The sequence below is a fragment of the Aquila chrysaetos genome, chromosome 2 (genome assembly GCF_900496995.4).
Source record: "Aquila chrysaetos chrysaetos chromosome 2, bAquChr1.4, whole genome shotgun sequence".
In the NCBI taxonomy this organism is placed as follows: domain Eukaryota; kingdom Metazoa; phylum Chordata; class Aves; order Accipitriformes; family Accipitridae; genus Aquila; species Aquila chrysaetos.
In genome coordinates, this window is record NC_044005.1 from 48,443,645 (window position 1) to 48,468,026 (window position 24,382).

At 38.1% G+C, this 24,382-nt stretch overlaps 1 long non-coding RNA gene across 1 annotated transcript; it reads right to left on the reverse strand.

The window, feature by feature from the left end:
* Window positions 1-748: 748 nt before the first annotated feature.
* LOC115336410 lies at window positions 749-20,372 on the reverse strand. The gene is made up of 3 exons (XR_003921760.2): window positions 20,184-20,372; window positions 10,493-10,669; window positions 749-1,057 (listed from the first exon to the last, which is right to left on the reverse strand). It is a non-coding gene; the product is annotated as an uncharacterized LOC115336410 (long non-coding RNA).
* Between the last annotated feature and the right edge of the window lie 4,010 nt (window positions 20,373-24,382).

Below are 24,382 nucleotides of genomic sequence, written 5' to 3' on the forward strand. Positions count from 1 at the left end.
TTACTCTTACAGAAAAACAATTTTCAGGATTTTTGGCATAGCTTATCCATGAAGCACTGCAGAGAGTCAAAGATGATGTTCTTCTTATGGACCTGAGGGACAGGCAGGATATCACAGGTATTCACAGTTATCAAGGAAGATGGGAACAAGTAATGTTTCATGGAAAGGAGGAGTCAGAGAATTGTTTTAGCTGTGTTCAAATAGACATCTGTGAGGAAAAATTATGATTACAGTCTGGAGAATTTTTGGACAGAAAAGATGAGACTGGGGCATTTGGGAGTAACTCATATAGAAACAGGAGATAAATTTGTGTCAATAGGTGACACAAATCCAGACTGGAAAAACAACAGACCATGTGGTGGGTTGGCCCTGGCCAACAGCTAAACTCCCACCCTGTCTTTTGCTCACTGTTCTGTCCTGGGAGATGGTAAGAACAAAAAAAATTGAAGGAAGGCAAAAAGACTTGTGGGTTGATACAATGACAGTTTAATAAGAAAAGCAAAAGCTGTGCGTGCAAGTGAAGCAAAATAAGGAATTCAGTCACTACTTGCCATCAGTGGGCAGATGTCCAGTTGCTTCCTGGGAACCAGGGCCTCAGCACGCCTAATGGCTGCTTGGGAAGACAAATGTCATAACCATGAATGTCCTGCCCTTCCTCCTTCTTCCCCGCAACTTTCGCTGCTGAGCACGTCATACGGTATGGGCTATCCTTTCGGTCACGTGGGGTCAGCTGTCCCAGCTGTGTCCCCTCCCAACTTCTTGCCCACCCCCAGCCTACTAGCTTTGGTGGGGCAGGGGCAGTGAAGAGAGAAACAGAAGGCATTGCCGCTGTGCCAGCACCGCTCGGCAGTACAGGGGTGTGTTATCAACCATGGTTTAGCCATAAACACAGAGCACAGCACCATACAGGCTGCTATGAAGAAAGTGGACTTCATAACTTCATCCCAGCAAGACCCAGCACAGGCAGAGACAAGGTGATGAACATTAATGCCTTCCAGCAGAATCAGAGAGGAAGCCAGAGGAGAGCACACAGCAGCCGGGGCAGTATATGCAGCAGCTGTAAAGAGAAGGGAACGGGCAGAATTAGGAAAGGACAAAGAATGGGAACTAGACGGGGGCCAAGACTACTGCAATGAGTATGCAGAGATTTAACTAGGAGGCTTTATGCAGGTAGTTTTAGTTGAGTCCAATTAAAAGAAGCTGGAAAATCTAGAGCAAAAATGACTTAGGTGGAAGTTATAAAGGATGTATTCAACTGTTTTAGCAGTAAGGGGAAGAGGCAAACAGGGACACCTATGTAGGTGTTTTTATTGTTTCTAAACATCAGAAAGACAAGGAGAGGCACAGGGAGGGAGAGACACACACAGGCAAACCTTAAAACATGCATTCCATTTAACTATATTTGCATGCTAATATTTCCTACCAGCCTGAGATGAGGCTATAGACTCTAAATGTTCAGTTCATAAGCTTATATTGGAACAAACACGCAAAAGAACTTTTTTTCTTACAATGAAGTCAAATTCTCAATGTTTAATTTTCCTGTTCTGAACTATAATTTACTTAATGTTGCCTACATCGGTCTTTTTTCTCAGATATATCGTTACTGAGTTTAGATAAAATCTGTTTATCCAATTTCTTTAACTGCTCAAAGAGCTGAAGTTTGATAGAACATGTTAATTACATTCTCTTTCACAATAGTCTCCATTAGCTACTTCCTATTTAATTTTAGCAAATTTAAACCAATTTAGGAAGAGAGTTTCCTTCAGTCTTTTATACTCAAATAGCCATCACAAGTACATTAAGGGTGTAAAGACTGCATTGGCTTCACGGGACATTGGATCAAAACCCTAATTCCGTTACAGTGATATGTAATTTCTGATAAAAGTTTATATGCATACTAAACTTTAAAGCATTTTGTAATAAAAGAGTTTTGTGATATATGGCTACTTCTTAAGGGAATACTGTCAATATGAATGTAAAATGCTAAGTTTCAAGTCTTTACATGTTATACCAATAAATTTTTTGAAATATAATGTTCCTATTAATTTTGAAAGGATGTGCCTGCAAACAAGTTTATGCTTTTCATGCTGCATTCAAACAAGAAACCCTTATTTGTCTGAGCCCTTCTATCTAAGAATCAAGTAGATACACATCCAACAAAAGCTGGAATTACAGAAATATTTTGGGATTGAGTATGAGCTGTGTCAGATTCGTATTTCTTCTGAAGTCCTTTATAGATCCAGAAAGCTTACATTAGAGTCTAAACTAACTGAATTTTCGCCCTTTTCAATCATCTTTAAAAAGCCAGGCCAAATTCTCATTTCAGGCTACTCCAATGTACTAACTTTATAATCTAGTGGGGTAAATGAGAAAGTGCATTTGATTCCTGTGATTTATGGTAGTATAGACCATACAGGAGAAAACCAGGTCTCTGGAATCATTCAACTAAAACTGATTTGACCTGTTAGTAAAATCATTTTATATGACCTTATGGGGTATGGCAGAACTGGGATCTTTCCTAATCAGAAGATACAAGTGTGTAGGTGCTTGCAGCATTTAAAAACTGGATTTACGTTAGCTTTTACAAACAATGGATAGCTGTCTCTCAGTAAAATCTGCTAGAAATATTCATTAATTATTCTTGTGTAAGCTAAGGTGGAATGGAAATTGGACAGCGGGGATAATAGGAAGTTAGTATACTAAATAATATTGCTTGGTAGATCTTCTGAACAAATGAGGACATTTAAAATGTAAGTATTTCCCAAGATGGAGGAATGAGTTTTATTGGTAGAAAATATAAATAGCAAATCAAGAGTCAAATGTTTTCATTATTGGGGACTAGCATAGTGGGAATGTATGCCATAAATGATCTCCACTGCCAGAGCTAGCTTGAACAGTCTTACTATCACAGTGATATACTTACATGTATAATTACAAATGTGAAACTAAAATGTATCGAAAACATTATACAGACTGAGCCAATTCTTATAATGGATCAGAATATAAAATCATGGCTTGTTAATAAGAAACACGGAAACTGGAATATATTTACATCTGGATGAAATATCATTGGGTGTAATTCAAATCTAAAATCTCTCTTTTAGTTTCCTGCTTAATGGTATTCTACTTCATATAATCTTTGTAAGATTTTTAAGTATTGTAATATATACATGCATGTGTTTATGAATATGTGCATATCAAGATGCACGCAGTCTTCTTGGCACATACATAGAAAAATACAGAAATTGGTTCTGTAAAAGTTAACCTTACATAGTGACTTATGTTTGACTAGTCTACTTCCTTGAAGATATTCAGCTTTTGTTTGAGGAGACTGGATGCTGCACTTCCACCACATTGCTTTGAAAATCCTATTCAATTTCATTCACACAAGCTCAATAAAATTCAAGACGAGTTTTTTAAAGATGGTTTCACACAGAGATAAAGATTTCAGTTCGCTTAGATCCCAGCCCAGACTCCAAAAAGTACATATCCAAGTTTTGCCTTGATCTGAAGTGTATTCTGTGATTTAATAATTACAAATGTAACACAGAGCACATCAGACAGTGCAAAGAATTCTATAAGCAACACCAGCAGGTACAGCCATTAAAAACCAGAGAACTTCCAGTACCTAAAATTGATGATGTTGCACTGTATAAATGCTTCATGTTTCTACATGAGCATGGGTCATGACTTCTCATATACACTGTGTAGCTGAAGGGAAGCTAAAGCTCCATCAGAAACAGAGTAACACTGCAACACTTTAAAGTAGTAATTAGGACTTATGGGTAGGTCTTTAAGAGAAAATATAGTCATAAGGTGTCTTGCATTTTCTGTCACTAACCTGATCAGTCTTACCTGGAAGCCCTGATAGAATTAAATCTGGCCAGGGACATCAAGGGCAACAAGAAAAGTTTCTATAGGTACGTCGGTGATAAAAGGAAGACTAGGGAAAATGTGGGCCGTCTCCAGAAGGAAATGGGAGACCTGGTTACCCAGGACGTGGAGAAGGTTGAGGTACTAAATGAATTTTTTGCCTCAGTCTTCACTGGCAAGTTTCCAGCCACACCACCCAAGTTACAGAAGGCAAAGGCAGGGACTGGGAGAATGAAGAGCCACCCACTGTAGGAGAAGATCATGTTTGAGACCATCTAAGGAACCTGAAGGTGCACAAGTCCATGGGACCTGATGAGATGCATCCATGAGTCCTGAAGGAACTAGCAGATGAAGTGGCTAAGCCACTATCCATCATATTTGAGAAGTCGTGGCAGTCCAGGGAAGTTCCCACTGACTGGAAAAGGGGAAACATAACCCCCATTTTTAAAAAGGGAAAAAAGGAAGACCCAGGGAACTACAGGCCAGTCGGTTTCACCTTTGTGCCCCGCAAGATCATGGAGCAGATCATCCTGGAATCCATGCTAAGGCACATGGAAAATAAGGAGGTGATTGGTGACAGCCAACATGGCTTCACTAAGGGCAAATCGTGCCTGACAAATTTGGTGGTCTACGACAGGGTTACAGTGTTGGTGAATAAGGGAAGACCAACAGATATCATCTACCTGGACTTGAGCAAAGCGTTTGACACTGTCCTGCACGACATCCTTGTCTCTAAATTGGTGAGACGTGGATTCGATGGATGGACCACTCGCTGGGTAAGGAATTGGCCGGATGGTCGTCCTCAAAGAGTTGTGGTGAATGGCTCGATGTCCGAGAGGAGACCAGTGACGAGTGGTGTTCCTCAGGGGTCGGTATTGGGACCGGCGCTGTTTAATATCTTTGTCGGTGAATGGACAGTGGGATTGAGTGCACCCTCAGCAAGTCTGCTGACTACACTAACAGTCAACACACTGGATGGAAGGGATGCCAACCAGAGGGACCTTGAAAGGCTTGAGAGGTGGGCCCATGAGAACCTCATGAAGTTCAACAAGGCCACGTGCAAGGTCCTGCACTTGGGTTGGGGCAATCCCAAGCACAAGTACAGGCTGGCAATGAGTAGGCTGAGAGCAGCCCTGCGGAGAAGGACTTGGGGGTGTTGGTTGTACGAGAAGCTCAACATGACCTAGCAATGTGTTTTTGGAGCCCAGAAAGCAATCGCATTCTGGGCTGCATCAAGACAAGCATGATCAGCAGGTCAAGGGAGATGATTCTCCTCCACTACTCCGCTCTCATGAGACCCCACATGGAGTACTGCATTCAGGTCTGGGGCCCCCAACATAAGAAAGACATGGACCTGCTCGAGCAGGTCCAGAGTAGGGCCACGAAGATGATCAGGGGTCTGGAGCACCTCTCCTATGAAGACAGGCTGAGAGTTGGGGTTGTTCAGCCTGGAGAAGAGAAGGCTCCAGGGAGACCTCATAGCAGCCTTCCAGTACCTAAAGGGGGCCTACAGGAAAGATGGGGAGGGAGTCTTTAACAGGCAGTTTAGTGGTAGGATGAGTGGTAATGGTTTTAAACTGAAAGAGGGTAGATATAGCTTAGATGTAAGGAAGAATTTCTTCACTGTGAGGGTGGTGGGACACTGGACCAGGTTGGCCAGAGAGGTTGTGGATGCCCCATCCCTGGCAGTGTTCAAGGCCAGGTTGGATGGGGCTTTGAGCAACCTGGTCTAGTGGAAGGTGTCCCTTCCCATGGCAGAGTGGTTGGAACTAGATGAGTGTCGTGGTTTAACCCCAGCCAGCAACTAAGCACCACGCAGCCGCTCACTCACTCCCCCCCCACCCAGTGGGATGGGGGAGAAAATCTGGAAAAAGAAGCAAAACCCACGGGTTGAGATAAGAACAGTTTAATAGAACAGAAAAGAAGAAACGAATAATGATAATGATAACACTAATAAATTGACAACAGCAATAATGAAAGGATTGGAATGTACAAATGATGCGCAGTGCAATTGTTCACCACCCACCGACCGGCACCCCGCTAGTCCCCGAGCGGCGATTCCCCGCCCCCACTTCCCAGTTCCTATACTGGATGGGACGTCACATGGTATGGAATACCCTGTTGGCCGGTTTGGGTCAGGTGCCCTGGCTGTGTCCTGTGCCAGCTTCTTGTGCCCCTCCAGCTTTCTCGCTGGCTGGGCATGAGAAGCTGAAAAATCCTTGACATTAATCTAAACACTACTAGCAGCAACTGAAAACATCGGTGTTATCAACATTCTTCACATACTGAACTCAAAACATAGCACCGTACCAGCTACTAGGAAGACAGTTAACTCTATCCCAGCTGAAACTAGGACAATGAGTTTTAAGGTCCCTTCCAACCCAAACCATTCTATGATTCTATGATCCATTTTATGATATCCTTTACAGGAAGGTGTATTACCTAAAGCAGGAAGAGAGCATCTTGCATAAACTTTCATGGTTAGAGCATCTGCAAACAGTATAAAAAAATGTGAGCTGGATACTGTTCAGTCTAAGGAAAGAATTAAACCCATTCTCCCACTCTTTGGATGAGTATCCTACACATAAGGTAACAATTTCCAGCAGACTCTTCTCCATCAGCATAATGAGCGATGTCCTGACTGCTATCGCTCATCCTGTGAATGTATGCTAGTTATTGCATGGAGCAGCAGACTTGCACACTTTGAGGGTGTCCTGATTTTCGCAGGTGTTCAGCAGCTCTGAAATATAAGTCTCTACTTTTGTGTTTAGCTAAGACCGAGACCTTCAACTTTGAGCAACTATTTATTTCCAAAACATAATTAAGGACTTCTGACATGTATACAATTTTATAGAAATCCACATGCACATTTAAATAGATGTTTGATCTTTACTAAGATTCCAGAATGTAGATTGTCAACAGGTTCATCCTCCCATACATCTTGTGTGGTAGGTTTGTTAGCTAGTAAATATAATTTTTAACCTTTCTTATAAGTAGGAAAACTGACAGGAGAAAATGAAGTCATTGTTGTCTTTATTTTTGGGGATGCCCTGACAACAGAAAGCATCCCAGGTTTATGTAAGAATATTGGATGCACAGCTTATTAAAAAATAAGCCTACCTGAAAATTGTCAAGAGCTACCCACTTTCAATCATTCCTTCTTTCTTAAGTATGTTAACAAATGACAGAAAAAAAATCCTTCCTACGCAGTATTAAAGGGCAATATGGTACTAAAAAAATATAAGACAAAATGTATTGAGTTTTGTCATTTTTGCCTTAACCAGTATAGTTCCTGAAGGACAGAATAATTATACCCATAAGACTCACAGAGAATAGCAGTGCTGGAAATGTGCTGTAGTGGAATCAAATCAGTAACTCTGAGACTACTTCGAACTCATTTTAAGTATTACTCTCTACTCTCCCTAGGTTTGGGCTGTTGATTATAAAAACTGCTGCCAAGCCTTCTTTTCTGCATAATTATATCCTATGCTTGGTTTTGTTGTTTGGGTTTTTTTTTAATAATGGCACTGGAAAAGATGACACTTGGATGAATATATTATTGAATATGAAAAGGCTTAAGTTTGATACTGGGCTTTACCACTTTTTCCAGGTAATTCTTGTTTTCATAAAAATAATTGTATTTTGGAAAGCTATACGCGATATCATGAATCAATTGTAGTCTTTTCAAATAAAAGCGGGTGAGCTACAAATATCTTTGAATACCTGAAAATCTTAATCCACGTATATTCAATAGACCATCAACTTGATGTTTTCTTAAAGATTTTCTTTCTTTTTACTTTATCTAAAGAATTGCATTGAAATATAAGTGGAAATGGCTGATCAATTGTACTAGCTTGAGGCTTGATTCTCTGAGGTGCTGAGTATCCTTCATTTTCATGGAAGGTTGCTGAGACTGCTTAGTATTTCAGATAGTTGCACTGAGTGGTTAGATAAATACCTTTTTCCAGAAACAGGTATATTTGCAGAATTTTATCTTTACCAGAGATGCTGTTCAACCATAGAGAGAAAGCTTAAAATCCTGCAAAATTTAGTTAAATCTACTGAAAGCATTAAGATGTATTTACAGGTTTACATTCCGCCCCCCCCCCCCCCCCCCCGGCCCCGACTTCCCTTGGAATATGAAACAGCATAATATTCTTCCATGATTAAATGTTCCTATTTATTGGCTGAAGTGCACTGAATGGTGATAGGAAATTGTTTGGTTTGCATTTATTTGGAATAAACTCCAATCTACCAAATATTAGTTCTGCAAAAATTGAGAAACATAAACATTATGTAAATACTTATATGAAGACTTTTTGATGCTATATACTTTAATTACTGATCACTACTGGACTAAAACATGGACAGTGCATGACCTATGAATGGAAAAAGAAATGTTTTGCCCTTCTAGGGTTGTGTGACAGGGATTGCAGCCCAACACTGTCATTTGCTGTGGCTTTCATTGTTGCAGGATTTCACTGTTACAGTTCAAAACCTAGTGAAAGCTACGGTAAGAAATGACCTTTTCAAGGTGTTTCTGTGTTTATGTGAATGCAACATTAGTTTCTGGGTCTTGAAGTCCTACACAGTCACAACATGGATTCTCTGATTGTAAGAGCAAATCACAGAATCATTTAGGTTGGAAGAGACACTTAAGATCATCGAGTCCAACCGTAAACCTAACGCTGCCAAGTCCACCACTAAGCCATGTCCCACAGTGCCACATCTACACGTCTTTTAAATACCTCCAGGGATGGTGACTCAACCACTTCCCTGGGCAGCCTGTTCCAATGCCTGACAACCATTTCCAGTGAAGAATTTTTTCCTAATATCCAATCTAAACCTCCCCTGGTGCAACTTGAGGCCGTTTCCTCTCACCCTATCAATTGTTACTTGGGAAAAGAGACTGATATCCACCTCATTACAAACTCCACAACATCCACAGCCTTTCCATCATCCACTAAGCAGGTCATCTTGTCATAGAAGAAGATCAGATTAGTCAAGAAGGATGTGCCTTTCATAAACCCATGCCTGATCACCTGGTTGTCCTATACATGCCGTGTGATGGCACTCAAGATGGTCTGCTCCATAACCTTCCCCAGCACCAAGGTCAGACTGACAGGCCTGCAGTTCCCCCAATCCTCCTTCCAGCCCTTCTTGTAGGTGGGCATAAATTATGAAAATGATCTCCCATTTTCTATAGGCTCTTTTCAATCCTTTGAATCATAAAATGCCCTGCATACTTCACTGATTTACAAACTATAGACCTGATCTTTATGTCCTTGCAAAAGAGAGAGCTTTTGTTTTCCACTGCAATAGATCTTCTATTTTTCTTCTTGATGAGTCATAATATACCAAATTTGCATACTTTAGACATTCACTGGTAATGTATTTAATGTTTATAATGAACCATGTTCATTTGGAGGCTAATGTATGGCAACAGAGGCAAGAATTATTAAAATGCTTTAAAAAAATTGGCAGACATATTTGAAGTCATATGGAATATGCACAAAGGGCAGAAGATGTGATGAAGGTGATGCATCACATACATAATTGTGCAATTTGCTACATTAATATTACCAACATGCAGGCAGTAGATATCTGTTCATATAATAAAAGCTGGTAAAGTGTGTTAGTTGTTAAATTCAGCTAGACATCTGAAGTCTAAAAGCTAATGTTTTAGTGCTATGTAAATTTAATTGGACTAAATTGGACCAAAGGGTCATAAATGTTTATGCAACCCTGTTGCTGTACAATGCAGAAAATGAGGTCAAGGCTTCAATCAAAACAAGCAGGAAAACAGAATTCCTCATCTTATGATATGCTAATAAATCTTAGACAGAAGCTCTGAACTGCAAAACCAACTAAATTTAGGCTCACTGCTTTTTTTCTAGAAATTACTTCTGCATGGCCTGTTTAGGTCCTTTTTATTCTGTGGTTATTCTCCCCTCAGGAAAGGAATTAACTTACAGAGAAAAGGAAAGAGAGCAGGAGGGAGACTGGGAAGGACAAGAAGAGGCCTATCCCATGTGTGTCAAATTGTATTCCTAATAGGTCAGGACTGAACACCAGCTACCCTCACTATGGTCCGAATAGGCTGATAACCTACCCCTTATTTAAGGTGTAGCGCTCATTTAATTAATTTGCTATATGAATAAAGGGAAGGCTGAATTCAGTGAGTACACCTTGCAGAGCAATAGTATAACTTCTGAGAGTATAGTATAACTTCTGTAAGTAAGTGGTAAGCTTTGTTTTAGTGCCAAATTAAGCTTGAAGAAACACAGTGTTCAAACAAAGTGAATCTCAGAGCTTTGAAGGAATTAAATCTACACTGACTTACTTGTTAAAGAATTATACTGGAGTTTAGAATTTTATATTTTAATATACATAATATATTAAAAAAAAAAAAGGGAAGAAAACAATAGAGGAAGAAAGCCTCCAGTGATGTTCATTAATAACCAAGTTAATTATCACTTCCTTCAACATACAGATAATAATATTTTTAGTTGGGAGAAAAAAAGAAAAGAAAAAAACCAACAGGGAGTACTTTATGCAATGAGTACTTTACAAACAATAGTGGAAATCAGCTCCTTCTGATACAATCTCAGTGGCTTACCAGAAGCACCTGGAAACATTTACCCACGGTGAGGAGCTTGTGCTGAAGCAGCAGTGCAGTTGCTGGGGGCTTGGCTATATTGCACTGCTCGTCTGTTTTCAGCTGCCAGCAAGATTTCAGAGCGCGGCCTTGGAACTTGTGGTAGAGCTGGAAAAAGAGATGGGAGTTTCTTATGGCCTAAGTGAGGAATTTGGGGAAAGAAACAAACTTTAAAAGCGTTCTTATAAAATGTGAGTATTATTTCCACCAGATCTTGCCACCGACGAAATCCTGGAGAACCACAGTGAGTCTAAGAATTGGGAACAGGTTAAAGAAGTTTTATGAGTTGTCACTTCCCTGAAGGCTGAAACTGCATTTGGTTTTAAGAATATTCTGGTGTAGATTGTAGGAACTGGATTCTTCAAGAATGTTGATTATTAAAAAATGAGACAATTTAGAAATTTAGAAAATGTGATGGCCAATGCAGAAGCAACAAAAAAATTACTATAATTTTGTCAGACATCATCCATTTAGATCTCTTGATTTGCATTTTTCCAGCATCTTCGTACTACTTGGTAATACAACAGCTCTGTGAATTTCTAATACAATATAAATGTTTCTTTCAGTGAAGAAAACAATTAACAGTTTGCCGGGGCGGGGGGGGGGGGGGGGGGGGGGGGAGCTGTGTCGTTTTGTTTTTTGGTTTTTTTTTAAATTGTTAAATTGTTTCTTATTTTAAAAGGAATGTATTTTGTCTGCAAGCACTCCTCCTTCAAGCCATGGAAATAGCAAAATGTTTTCAATAGCTGCTTGTTACCAGTCATGAAAGAGAAATAACCCATTGTCTGTTCATGTATTTTCAAGTCAGAAATGAAACTGCATTAGAGACACGAATTACTGTCAAATGGTTTGAAAATTGACAGTGAATCACCATATGAATCTGTTAATGGTACTTCTAACTTTAGGCAATACCACTCTTTGTATAGCAAGGAGAAAGGAAAAATGAATGTTTTCACCTACCTAATTGTCCAGTTCACATGTACAACAGAACAAAGCACAATACATACAATTATGACTTGACTCTCATGGCTGCATAGCTAACGTTCTCAATCACTTTTCATCTGTCAGAAAGTTATTTCACAATGTCCTAAGAATGTATTTTAATATAGCTTTAACTAAAACAATCTAACTGTACATGAGTTACACTTATTGATACACTTAATCATACACTGAATCATAGAATGTATTCATTGAAGGTTACATTTCAAAAAAGAGAATATGGCAAATTCTTTATTATTAAATTATTTTTAAAAATAGTAATGCTAAACAAAGTAAAACAGTCTTTTCCAGTGTTATATGCCTGAATTGAATGTGGGACGACTTTTTTTTTTTTTTTTTTTTCCCCCCAGGGGAAAAAAAGACAAAAAAGTATTTTTTTCAGGAACATTGTTTTATTCAGAGATTAAATTTTGATCAAGATTGAGTAATGTGAGTTATTTGCATAAAGAACTGTTTAATGAGTCAATATAATCTGTAAATCTCCTTCAGAAGTTCTGTGTTATGTTAAGGTCTAATGTTTTATAATCCAATACAGGTTGTTTCAGTTTCTCAGAGGTCATGAAATATATTGCATTTACTTTCTACCTTAAAACCATGGCAACATTACAAATACATATATTGTCTGTATGTAATCAGATTTGGACAAGTTATAGAAAATTAGCAAGTTTTGTTTTTCAGTCACCTGAATTTCATATTAAGTCTATTTCAGTTATTAAAAAAAAAAGTTTTTTAATAAAACGCTTGGTTTGACTTGATATATAGTCAGTTATATAAAATTAAATTGAATTCTATTTGAATGTTTGAGGATACTTGATGGAAAAATCATTATATGGTGTCAATGCCTTGAACAAAGGCAGGAGAAGGAAAATTTTACTGTATCGCTGTACTAATGAACTCTTGCTTGCTTGAAAACTTCAAAATTTTGGTATGTACTAATTAGATAAGAAAAACCTTGAGCTTTGTCAATGGTATGCGCTAAAGGTGCCAACAGACAGGAGGCCTCGGGCCTGATGTGCCTTGGGCCCTGATGATAAGCTTTGAGTTCTGCTGAGTTTTGTAATTAAAACTTGCCAAGGCTGGTTAACTAGGAGAAAGAGATGACCCACACTGAGTGTGACCAAAGGGTAGACCCTTTGTAAATGATAATATGAATATGTATGACTAGAACAATATAAATTTTGCTTGCTGTAGGTAACGGTGTGCACGATAGGTGGAGTGATCCCCCGTGCACCCAGCGCTGCAATAAAGAACGCCTGCTTTCTAAAACTCGAAAACTGAGTCTTAGAGAGTTTCTTTGACCGTTTTTTTTGGTAACAGTGTCAAGAGGTGTTTCTCTACAACAAATGTAAAAGTAAACTGTGTCTTGTTTTTCATTAGGTCATTCCCTATCTGCATCCAAGGGAGGGAATCTTAATTCTAATGACTGAGGACAGAAGCAGAACTGAATCTTTGGACTAAGGAGGCAGTTGTCTGCCTTTCTCAGGGCATCTTTTAAAAATATCACCTGCTCTGTGGGGTTTGACGGTCTTTTCAGTCTCAAAACGAAGACTGTGGATTAATAGATTCTGCCCTTTGATTTGACTTGACTTTACTAAATTTCAAAAACAGTTTTCATACAATTCTTTTATTGTATCTTCCTGGTTTTTACTGGTTATGATCCTCATTGCACTGCCCGAACTGAAGTAAAACCCTACTAGTTTTGACTAATTCTATATTCATTCTCTTTTCTTATATCCCCGTCTATCAGTGTTTGTATCCCCATGTTATTCTAACATTTTATGAAGTTTACTGAGGTGCAATAGAATATTTACTCAAGATTAGGTGGATAAAGAATAATGATCTTACTTAATTTTTCTTCCCCCAGATAAAACCCTGCATGAGATACTAAATGTAAGAGTTGCATTCTTCTTGAGAGAAAAATATGTAATGCTGGTTGAAAGCTTCACAAGTTTGAATTGACAATTAAATAGGGCTTGATTCAAGATAAAAATAAAGACTGAATACTGTAAATACTTCAGCCACCCAATTCCAATTGCTCTGCCTCTTTAGTTCTTGGAACAGGCTATGAATCAATGTCAGTATGAGTCAATGCACTTGCTGACAAGACAAGCAGGTCCCATTCATATTTCAGGTTTCCTGGACAGCCACAGTACGGTCACTTGATAGGGCAGGGACAAGAAAGACTTGTGTCAGTGTAACGTAAGGAGTCATGTCAGGTTTTATGTTTGATTTTGCTCTTTACAACTCAGAACTAGAATTCCGCTGGCTTAACCTAAAGCATAGTCTAGACAGAAGGCATCTTGATGGCATTTACTGATGGCATCTTGAAATACAGCAGTAGTTTTATTGACCGTTCTCTGCTGGGTCTCTAGTCTGTCATCTGTGCTGCTGTGCCCTAATGAAATGCCACTGGGGCTGCAGTGAGGCACAACCGACCCTTTGCTGCCAGAGCACCAGAACTGCATTTTTCTCAGTGTACAGGGTCATGGCTGAAAAGTGTGCGGTTTTGCTTTGTGACCTTTTAATATTATTGAAGTATTCACAGTAACCTTACAATTGTCTTCGCTACCCAGAATGTTCTCAGTGTTGCAGCAGTATTAATGATTTACAAACACACATAAAGATCGTAACTATCTGCCTCTAAGGACGTTGGTTTGCAATGTACATCTACATTCACTCTGCAAGTAAGAACATGTCAGCAATAAGCGTTAAAAAAAAAGTGTCATTTTGGACCATATCCTCAGCATCCTTCAAATGATACATAGTGTCTCAGTCCTAAAGCCATTCTAGTGGAAAGCACTATACAGTGAAATACTCTAAGGATGTAGAAATCAAAAGTTGTCGTTTTAAGATTAAGGTTACGTTCTAAACCCCAGGAGACTGAAATTCACTAAAAGAAAGGAGGAAGGAGAGAAGAAAAGAAAAAGTTAAAGACATGTATTTTTGTCAGCCAGTGAAGCAAAGGTATATATTCCTGTAAGGCAATTGCAAAGAAAAAAAATTGCAAACAAGGAGAAAATCCTCATACAGAAAAGAAAACACATAGCAGTGGTGCTAATTACAGCTATGGTTTCTTCAGATTGGCTTCTCATTTAATTTGAATATTTGGTGCATACCTATATTAAATCAGTGTTAATTTCATTGATTTGATGATAGCAAAATTGAAATTTTCATTACCGAACTAGAGTTTGAAATCCACTAAAAGATGCTCAGTGGTTCTTTTATTTCTCAAGGAAGAAAGGTGTGTCGTCTGCACACCAAATTGAAAAGTACTTGGAAATGTGGCTGACTGGTTGATTTGTTCTTCTATATACAAAACTCTGAAAATTTCTTCTATTATCCACTACCTATAACGTGTTCTTGTCTTCTGTTTTGAGTCTCAGCTGAGTGAGAAAATATGTCTATCCCACTACTGAAAATGAAATGTTCCTACACAGTACAATTGTGTCTCTGAGAATTAATTTTCTATGAAAGCACTTAAACACTGCAGTCAAGCTGGGAAAGATATAACACAGGACTTTAAAACAATGTCTTTCTGCCCAGTTTCAGTGTATCCAATGAGGTTAGCTGTTAAAGACATGTGTTGGAAAATATGATGTGAAGTACTGCATTGTCAGTTCATTACATTGCTTGGTACAGACTGAAAAACTATTTCATTCCTATTAAATATGATTACTAAAGACTCCACTTTCCACAACAGTCATTCTACTTCAATTACTGGTTCACCCATTGCTGGTTGAATTCAAAACATTGACAGTTTTACTGAAAGTAAGACAGGGCTAGAAGAAAATCAGCTGAAGCTGAAACCATAAGACAGACCTAGCCATATACAGGAGTGACTAATATACAGCCTCAATTCTGGTACTTTACAAAGCATTTTGGGGGTTTTTGTTTTGTGCATATAGGTATCCACATAGTCATAGATTGTTGCTTATTAAAGGATTAGTTTAGCCGATTTCATTGCATCATTTGAAACAAGGTACATAAAGTTCATGTAAATGACAGAGGGAAGGCAGTGCTTTTTCTGGGCTCCCAGTAGAGTCTGCTTATTTAGATAGTCCTATGGCTTAGACCAGTGGGGAAGAACTGTATGATTCAGCAGTGAAGTTCAGGACTGGATTATCGGCAGTATTGCAGGGTATCATGAAGTTTTTATTGTCCAAGAGTATTTTATGGAAAATTATTCATCTTCTCATTTTCAATCCAATCAAGATAGTCTGATCAGTTATTCTGTAGTAGGCACTAAATTCATTCTCACACACAAGTATGAAAACAGGGTTTGGCTTTACAGAACCTGAACAAAGAGCCTTAAACACTGACATTCTAAGCAAGGCCTTGGCTGATGTGATGGATGTTTTGAGCAGCTCAAGACTTATTTTGCATTGTTATTCTCATCCTTTTTTAATCCTGAAAGGTCAGCTGTCAGGAAGAGCCAAAGTTTATCATCTTTTTTTCCCTTGCCTCAGGTTTTTAGTTAGTAAGAAATGATGATGCATTTCAATAACAGGTACTATTTCAAATCTCTTACAAGAATGCAAGCATGCATACGGTGTCCTCAGGTACATGTCTACAGTGCTCTTGCCAAGAGTAAGGAACAGGTTTAAATGAGGAATGTCACACACAAGCCTACTCTAATATGTAATCTTGCGGAGGAATCATTGGACCAAAGAAATCAGACTAAAACTTTCACCGCTTCTCACAAAACTGTAGTATAGACACTCAGTTTGAGTGGAGACTTAAATATCTAATCCTTTTCTCTATAATTCAGGAGTTTCTATAGGCATATTCCAACACACAATGACTTTGATACAAGTCAATTATCATTTAGCATTCAAATTACTGGTGAGAGTAGGCAGCAGGAATTCAGCCTGCTTCTGCTGAAATCAATGGCAATCTCGTTGAATGTAATGCCTCTGGATCAAGATCCTGATTTGCCATGACCACAGACTGCTGTGCTGACCATTTTATCTGGTGGACTTCTCTATCTTTTTTTCTCATCTGTTGTTGCTTGTCTATACGAGAAAGTGAGAGGTGCTGTCAGAAGCTAAGACATTGAATTAAACTAATGCAGTTTAATGCAGTGATACATGAATAGTCCATTTACTCTGGGGTAAAAAAAAAAAAATCATTAAAATACTTTTTCTGATTATTTTATGTTGCCTGGGAAGTAGTTTCAGCTAAACTTGAGTAGTCATTTGCATTCCAAGGAGAGGGTAGTCGCTAAGGGGGTATAATAAAGGAATGTAAGTGATGAACTTTTCCATGGTAATGAGGAATTGGATGGCAAGCCTTCAGACAGAGGGAGGCTATATCTTTGTTATGCATGTACAGATGCTATCACAAATATGTCTCTAATTCTGAGAGACATCTTTGCCCACTACAGTACAGTATGTAATAAACAGCATAGCGGTTCCATTTGCCAATGTGTAAGTGATGATCACAGAAAGCAGTTCTGTTCTGCTCTCTTCTATTTCTGTTAGTACAGCAGCTAGGAAAAACAATGAGTGTACGAGTCAATTTATAAAACCGAATTTTTTTTTTCTGCAGTGGAATACAGAAAATATAATCAAAAGCATTCATTCTTAGCTCATCCACATATCCTAATGATTTTTATATGGTCTTTTTTTATATACAGGCCATATTCTGTGAACCTGAGCTTCCATTCTGTAACAATTTGTACTGTTTTTACTTCAATGTAAGCAAGTGTTAAACTTTCTGAACTATCGAGCAGTATTTTGCACAGGTAGAAATGCTGGTACAAGCTACAAGCAACAAAAAAATCAGACCTTAAATATCCATTTTCAGCCCTCTTTTTCTTTGTGTCCCTTAAACATGAGTCACTCTTGGCAGGAACAGCCAGACCTTCACGTGCACACAAATGGTATTCTGTTTTGACTGGCTATGCTTCAGTAAATGATTTATATATTAACAAAGAGTCAACGGCAGCCTGATTTGGGATCTGGAGCCCTGGACTGAATCCATTGCAGGCTCTGGCACTGATGATTCTTGATTGCTAATGTTCACAATGGCAGCATTGGCAGGGTACTAAACAAAAACTTATTTCTGTCTTCTGAATTGCTGTCTTCAACAGCTCATGATTTTCTTTTTCTGTTGATCCCTAAACGTAGCAGATGAGAACACAGAAATGCGGAACAATCTAAGTCAAATTACCTGAAAAATCTTTCTGTACACTTACTAAACAGTTAAAAGTGCAAGACTTACCATAGTTCTTGGAACCAGCAGAAGACCAATACACTGTTTACATTCCGATTAAATTTTAATTTAGGGGTGTTAAGTGAGTTATAGTAAGTAGTTCATAGGCCTTATGCTGCCTATCTACACAGACATGAATTTCACTTCGAGATAGATGATTCTCTGGAAAATAAAGACTATATATGCTGGGACCCCATCAAAATGGTTGTGAAGGGACTTTTTGGATTATTGATTATCTGTTGCATAAGATACTTCATGTTATACTATTGAAAACTAGAACATTTACATGGCATCTTAGATTGCAGCTGTAGTTCATTATTAGTGTTTCACTGGAGTCTGATCCAAATAGTGCATTAACTCATAAAGAAAATCTGAACATTATCTTGCCAATATATTGTATATGTTGACATTCAAACAGTAAGAACAAGAAGAAAAAAATATATAAGACAATAATAATCTCTGATACCTCAAAAATTAGATCTATGAAAGTATTTCACAACATTAAGTACTATAGCACCTACTTTCCAGTACACACTCATAACAATGAAGCCACATGTGTTGCAGTAGATATCTAAGCATAAGAATCACAAAAACTGTAGTCACTAAAAGAAGGAAATACCAACAGGAATCTTGTTTCCTAAATACTTGTCTCTGTCTGGGATATAGGATTTAATTCTTGTTTGCAAGTTAGTTGCTAATTCCACTTATGAACTTTTGTATTGAGATTACTTTCTTTCTTTTATGGAAGACAGCAGAAGCTGTGTGGGTGGAATGCTCATGTGTAGGCCAAAACCCCCATATTTTGTTCTCTCTCTCTGAAAGTATTTGAACTTCCAGCTTTCAATAGTCAGCTGTAACTATAAGTTGTAAGGAAATCTGAAGCAGATGATGTTGTTGAAGATGATACATTCTGCATGTATTATTTACGTATTATTGTAATGGGAAGAACTCTTGGATAAAAGGTACAAATTCCCAAGCAATTAATATAAAAGAGCAAGCAATTATATTGAAACTTGGATTTCTCTTTCCAGGAGGCCATGAATCTTGTAAAATATAGAATCAGACTGCCTTTCTTATTTAATGAGCTGATGAATAATATGAATTTCTTTAACTGGGAGAGCAGCAGATGTGCTCTGCCTTGGAGCACCTTGGAAGTTGGCAAATTTGGAGCCATCACCTGAGCTGTGAATCAGTGACTTCAAGCAGCCAAAGCAATGGAACATAGATCTGTGTCCTGACTAAATCCTTCTCCTGCGCTAGATTTAATAAATAAATTTTAAAAATCCTTTTGGCGCAAAGATCAATCGATTAGATGCTACACCTTAGTGCAGCTATACGTCATAGAGCTATGTTTATTTGTTTCGGTATTCTAGTCCTTCAGCTGTCCCCACTGTCTACATATTGGTATAAATGCTGAGATTCTCCCTGATACATAGGTGGTTCCTTTGGTGAGAGAAGTAGAAGAGCTGATGTACACTTGAGTGCTTTCCCTACATGTAGAATAAGTGTTTAATCCAAAATTTAATCCAGATCCAAAGAAACTGTACACCATAGATAAAACTTGTTTTCACCACTCAATTCCAAACTATGGTGTGCAGGTATATGCTTCTTCCACTGATAGTATTACTGGAGCCTCTGGAAAGGCCTGTAAGAGCTAGCTCTGGAGAAGAAGAGGAATCATGAAAAAAGTTACCTAAAAACAGGTCCAAAATTACTCTGCATTCACCTGGAATGTCAGCCAAGGAATTTTAATGCTGGAAATAAAGGTGTGGTTATACTGTGCAAATTAATACTCTACAGATAGCCCAATGCTAGTGAAGATTTAAGTCACCGAGTTCACATGACAGAGCTCTTTACCAGACCCAGCTTGGATATGTAGGAAATACAATCATCTTCTAACTTAATAACCGTTATATCTCCAAGAGGCATCATGAAGAGATCAACGATTCAGAAGTCCCTGACTGCTGGGGAAGAAAGAGGTGCTACTTAGATTGCTTTGTTAAATAACAATTTTCTGACATCACTGAACATTAAATAAGGTAGTTCTGTCCCACAATATGAGATAAGATTGCAGAGATACACTTAGGTTTTCTCTATTATTTCAGTTTCAGTAAGTAACTGTTACAAGAAAGCTCAGTGTCATGACCTTTTGTTTTTGAAATAGAAGTAATTTTCTATTTCCCATATCAATTGATTATCATTTTTGTAGGGACACTGAATTGCTGATTGGAATTGACTCAGAAGACTTGTGTCCAAAATTCTACGGGTATATCAAGATACGGTATTTTTTGCAAATGAAAAAATCATACCTACACATTGTTTCCCAAACATGGATTAAAAATGCATCGTGAGAGCTCTCTGAAAATTCAGATTTCAATTAGAGCAGTATGAACTGAAACTAACATATTTTTCAGAACACGATTGAGTCAGTTTGCCTGACCTTGCAGCTCCAAAGATTTCAAAACTTCAGCAGGCCCCCAGCTTTCTCAGACACAGTATGGATCTGCTATGCATGCCTGGCCCACGGGTGGCTCTTCTGGGCTTTCCAGCTGTCCCAGCCCTGTGATGGGTCAGTATACTGTTTGCAGAAAACTGTAGCTTTGATTTTCCAGGTCCCAGGACAGCTCAACTAGATATTAAAGCAGGATTCCTTCAGTGGAGTTGGCCAAAAAATATATATATTTCCTTTAAAGTACTACTTGGGCTTTTCAAGCCTGTTCTTTTAAGAGCATTATTCCTATCTATTTTAAAGGGAGAAATGGTGCAACAGAGACAGGTTGATTGCCAAATGTCATTCTGTCAGCCAGTGGCAGAGGCCTTAGTAGTATACTAGTGAAGCAAAGTGTTGTGTTTCGTAAGGTGGATATCTTAATACTAGAAGCTATCTAAGATACAACTACTTCTACTCTTCACTAAGCGAAATGCTGCAAAATTTAGTCATCAAGCTCTAGATTAAATTATCAAATGGAAATAACAAAGATTTCAGAAAAATGTAGAATTATCCTTCTCATTATTATTCATATCTTCTCCTCACAGAGGCGGCGGAACCTTTAGGAAGTGTAGGTACCTGTAGCTACAGTAAAAATCTACATTTTGTGTCTCCAGTTAGGACAGCTGTAAAGTTTTGGTACATAATATGGCTATGCTGATTGCCATAAGTTGGTTTTTAGGATCACATCATCACTGTGTTACTTAAGTTAAAACAGGGTAAGTACAGTCCTTACCTGCTCCTGTTTTGGAAAATAGAGCATTTAACCTACTTTTTTTTTTTTTTTTTTTTTTTTTTTTTTTGTGATTTCCCCCACTGGAGAAAAGGTTTTCTTTGCCACTGTTAGCTTTTTCACTTCATCCTGTTAGTATTTCCAGATTCACATATTGTTTTACCACTAGCTCAGAAGACTTAAAAACAGAAGCAAACTTTGAATTAGTCTGGTAAATGTAGGAGAACAGGATGGAAAAGAGATGGCATTGCCTGCAACATAGGTATTTTGTAGTAAATAATTTTTATAACTTTTTTTATTCCAGTCAGCTCAATATTATAGCTTAGCCACCACTGAAATGACAAAAGCTTAATCATAAATTTGCAAAAGAATTTCAACATTTTCAGGATGAAAACTACTGCAACGTACCAAGACAAACCTGTTTGTCTTGGTCTGAGACTGAAAAAAGTAACAAAACTCTAAGCATAAATATCAAGAATTCTCAAGGTCTTAAAGAATTTTTTACTTCCTTTAGCAAGGATAATGGAAAGGACTATTGAAGTTCTGCAATTTTCACCCTTATCAAAAATTTGAACATTTAAACTGTATAAAGCCAGACCCTTCTGGTAGAATAATCAGGCAATTTACATAAGTCTAGTATTCACTCAGAACCTCAAAGGCTGGACTTTGTTGGTATCTGACTGCAACACCCACAAGAAAAATCAAGGAACTGCAGGAAGCAATAGCAATGATTTAGTCAGTGGGTTTTGTTGAATTAATGGCCTGACATAAAGCTAAAAATCTTCAGACTTTGTATTCTACTCTAAATGCTACTGACCGAATCCTTTTAAAATCAAAGGGTGTTGACCAGGTTGTAGTACTGTTTATTGCGGTGTAGGAACAAAGCACAACCTCCGTGTCCTGCATCTCCTCTTAATGTTAAGCATTATATAAACAAGCAGCAGAGGATACAATCATTGCTTCAGAAAGCTTACAATCTATGTGTCAGACAGGTTGTGACAAGCAGAGGAAAAAGACCAATTAAGTATGTTTTGTGAGCAGAAGTAGCAATCTTGTTTTCTTTTTCCTTGGGTTTTTCTTTTTCCTCCTTTTCAACCAAGTAGTGAAATGAGGGTCTGACAGCAGAGGAAGCTTTTCAAAGAGTTAGTAATTTTTATGGGGGATTTTTTCTTATGCTTTAAAGGTAGCTAATGGAAGGAATTGTGGAGGTGTTTGAATAAGCATCAGAATTCTCCCACAAGGTTATTTATATATTTTTAAAAGGTCACAGAGTTAGCCCCAATGTTATACACAGCTAAACTCTGCAGCTTTGGCTTGTTATCATGAGTTTCTACATGTTTTGTCCTAAAATGTGCTTTAAAGCAGTTAAAGGAATTTCTGTTTTCCAACTTGCATCAGCCTTTATTTCACTTGAGTGCAAATTGAATCTTGAATGTTTAAGAATCTCTCAGGGTGAAACGTATTATGTCAATGTAAAATAGAAGACTTAAAAAAAAATAGAGACTCCAAAACTGCCTTGTAAGGTCAAAGCCCAATGATTTATAAACTGAACAGCAACAGAAATCTTCAGAAATTTTTACTGAGCACTAGACATTCCTGACATGAAATCAAAAACAGTTCATAAAATCAAGTACAGTAATTCCTTATTGGTATTTACCTTCCCTCCATTCTCAAAGATTGCCAATTCAATGCAAGTATCTCATCCAGTTCAATGGAAACGCATTCACTAAGCTGACCATGAATCAGCTTTTTCTATTTTTTTTTTCCTTGTTGTTTTCTGTTTTTAATTTTAAAAAAAGAGCAGAGGGGAACTGAAATGGGTATCACTGAGGTGGCTTAATGTTATGGAAAAACAGATGCATTCTGTGTTTGGTGTTTCGGGTTGAGAGGGTTTTTTTAAAGGTGATACAAACCTAAAGCCATGATGTCAGCCAAAACAAAGTACACAGCATTTCTTAGATCCCTCCTATAAAACGTCTAGTCCTTAGGTGAGTTGTGAGTAGTTTAATAGCCTTCTTCTACAAACTTATTCACTTTTTTTTTTTTTAACAAGATGATTTCAGTGTTTGCAGCTGGAAAACTTATTTGTGCAAAGTATCTGTGTAGATATTTGGAAGATCAAATCTAACTTGCAAGAGCTCCTGTGACTTAACGCTGTGTAAACCTGAAGAAAATTATTTAACTTACACAGATTTCTTATCTTACTTGCATGTAGCTGATATCAGAATTGAATCAATTTTTTCTTTCCCAACCTAAAGAACATGAGGAGGAACACCTTATCTGGAAAGCAAAAGCCATCTTTCAAATCAAACAGGAAAAACGTACAGTTATTTACATTTGGTAATGCTGCTTCTGTGCCACACAGGAAAGCATGATGGCTTTTGTGATGCCTGTGCAATGCACCATGCAACTCTGCTCAGTTCTACACCACTCTCTGTTTGGATTGGCTCTGTCTGGCAGAGTGTAGTCCTGAGGTTTGAGTATAGAAGGAAGGGAAGTAGGATTATTCTGTGCTTTTTAAGCTTAAGTGCATCCCCACAAAGAGTTGATTTTGCTATTTCCAAATATGAAAGGGCTGGGAAAATGCCTCCTGGCAACTACAGGTATTTGCAGCTTGGGTTGGAATAAGTCCGATCAATCCCTAGTTTTCTGCATTTCTGCAAAGAAACAACTCCTTACATGGGAGCCTCTGAAATTCAGTAGTTCATCTCTCCAATAGAAGAGACTTCCCAAGAAGCCTGTTTCTCTTGAATTTGGTAACTTCCAGCCTGAAGTATGATAGATATAGCAAGCAGTCAATAAACTAAGATATCCAAGAGAATGATTACTTTTATATGCCTTGTCAGAGATTTTGCTTCTTGCTGTTGTCTTCTAGGGGATTCTTGAATATTTTGTAAGACACGTCCATTTCTCTGTGCTTTGTTATTTAAGAATAACAAATATATTCATATATAATATGAATGTTTTGAGCTTCAAGATATTATATGAACCCTACTTCTCCAAATGTTTGAATGAAATTCAGTGAGCATGCAAAAGTAGTTTTCAGTGAATAAAAATACTCGGAGCAATGGCTTCCTATCTCATGGTAAAGTGTATCGCAAGCAATGAAATTTCCACTAACAAAAGTTAGCAGGAGTTCCAGTTCCCATTCACACTTACACAATTACAGTAAGGAGTACATGTAGCTTTGTTATAAGGCTCATTGAAGAGGGAGAAATTATGTTCTATTTCTGGGACACAGACTTTGAAGTTGCTTTCTTACTCTTATTTCTTTTACAAAAGTGAAGGTATGTGTCATAGTTTAAGCCCAGCCGGCAGCAAAGCACCACGCAGCTGCTCGCTCACTCCTCCCCCCCCCGGCCCCAGTGGGATGAGGAGAAAATATAAAGAAAAAGCTCGTGGGTCGAGACAAGGACAG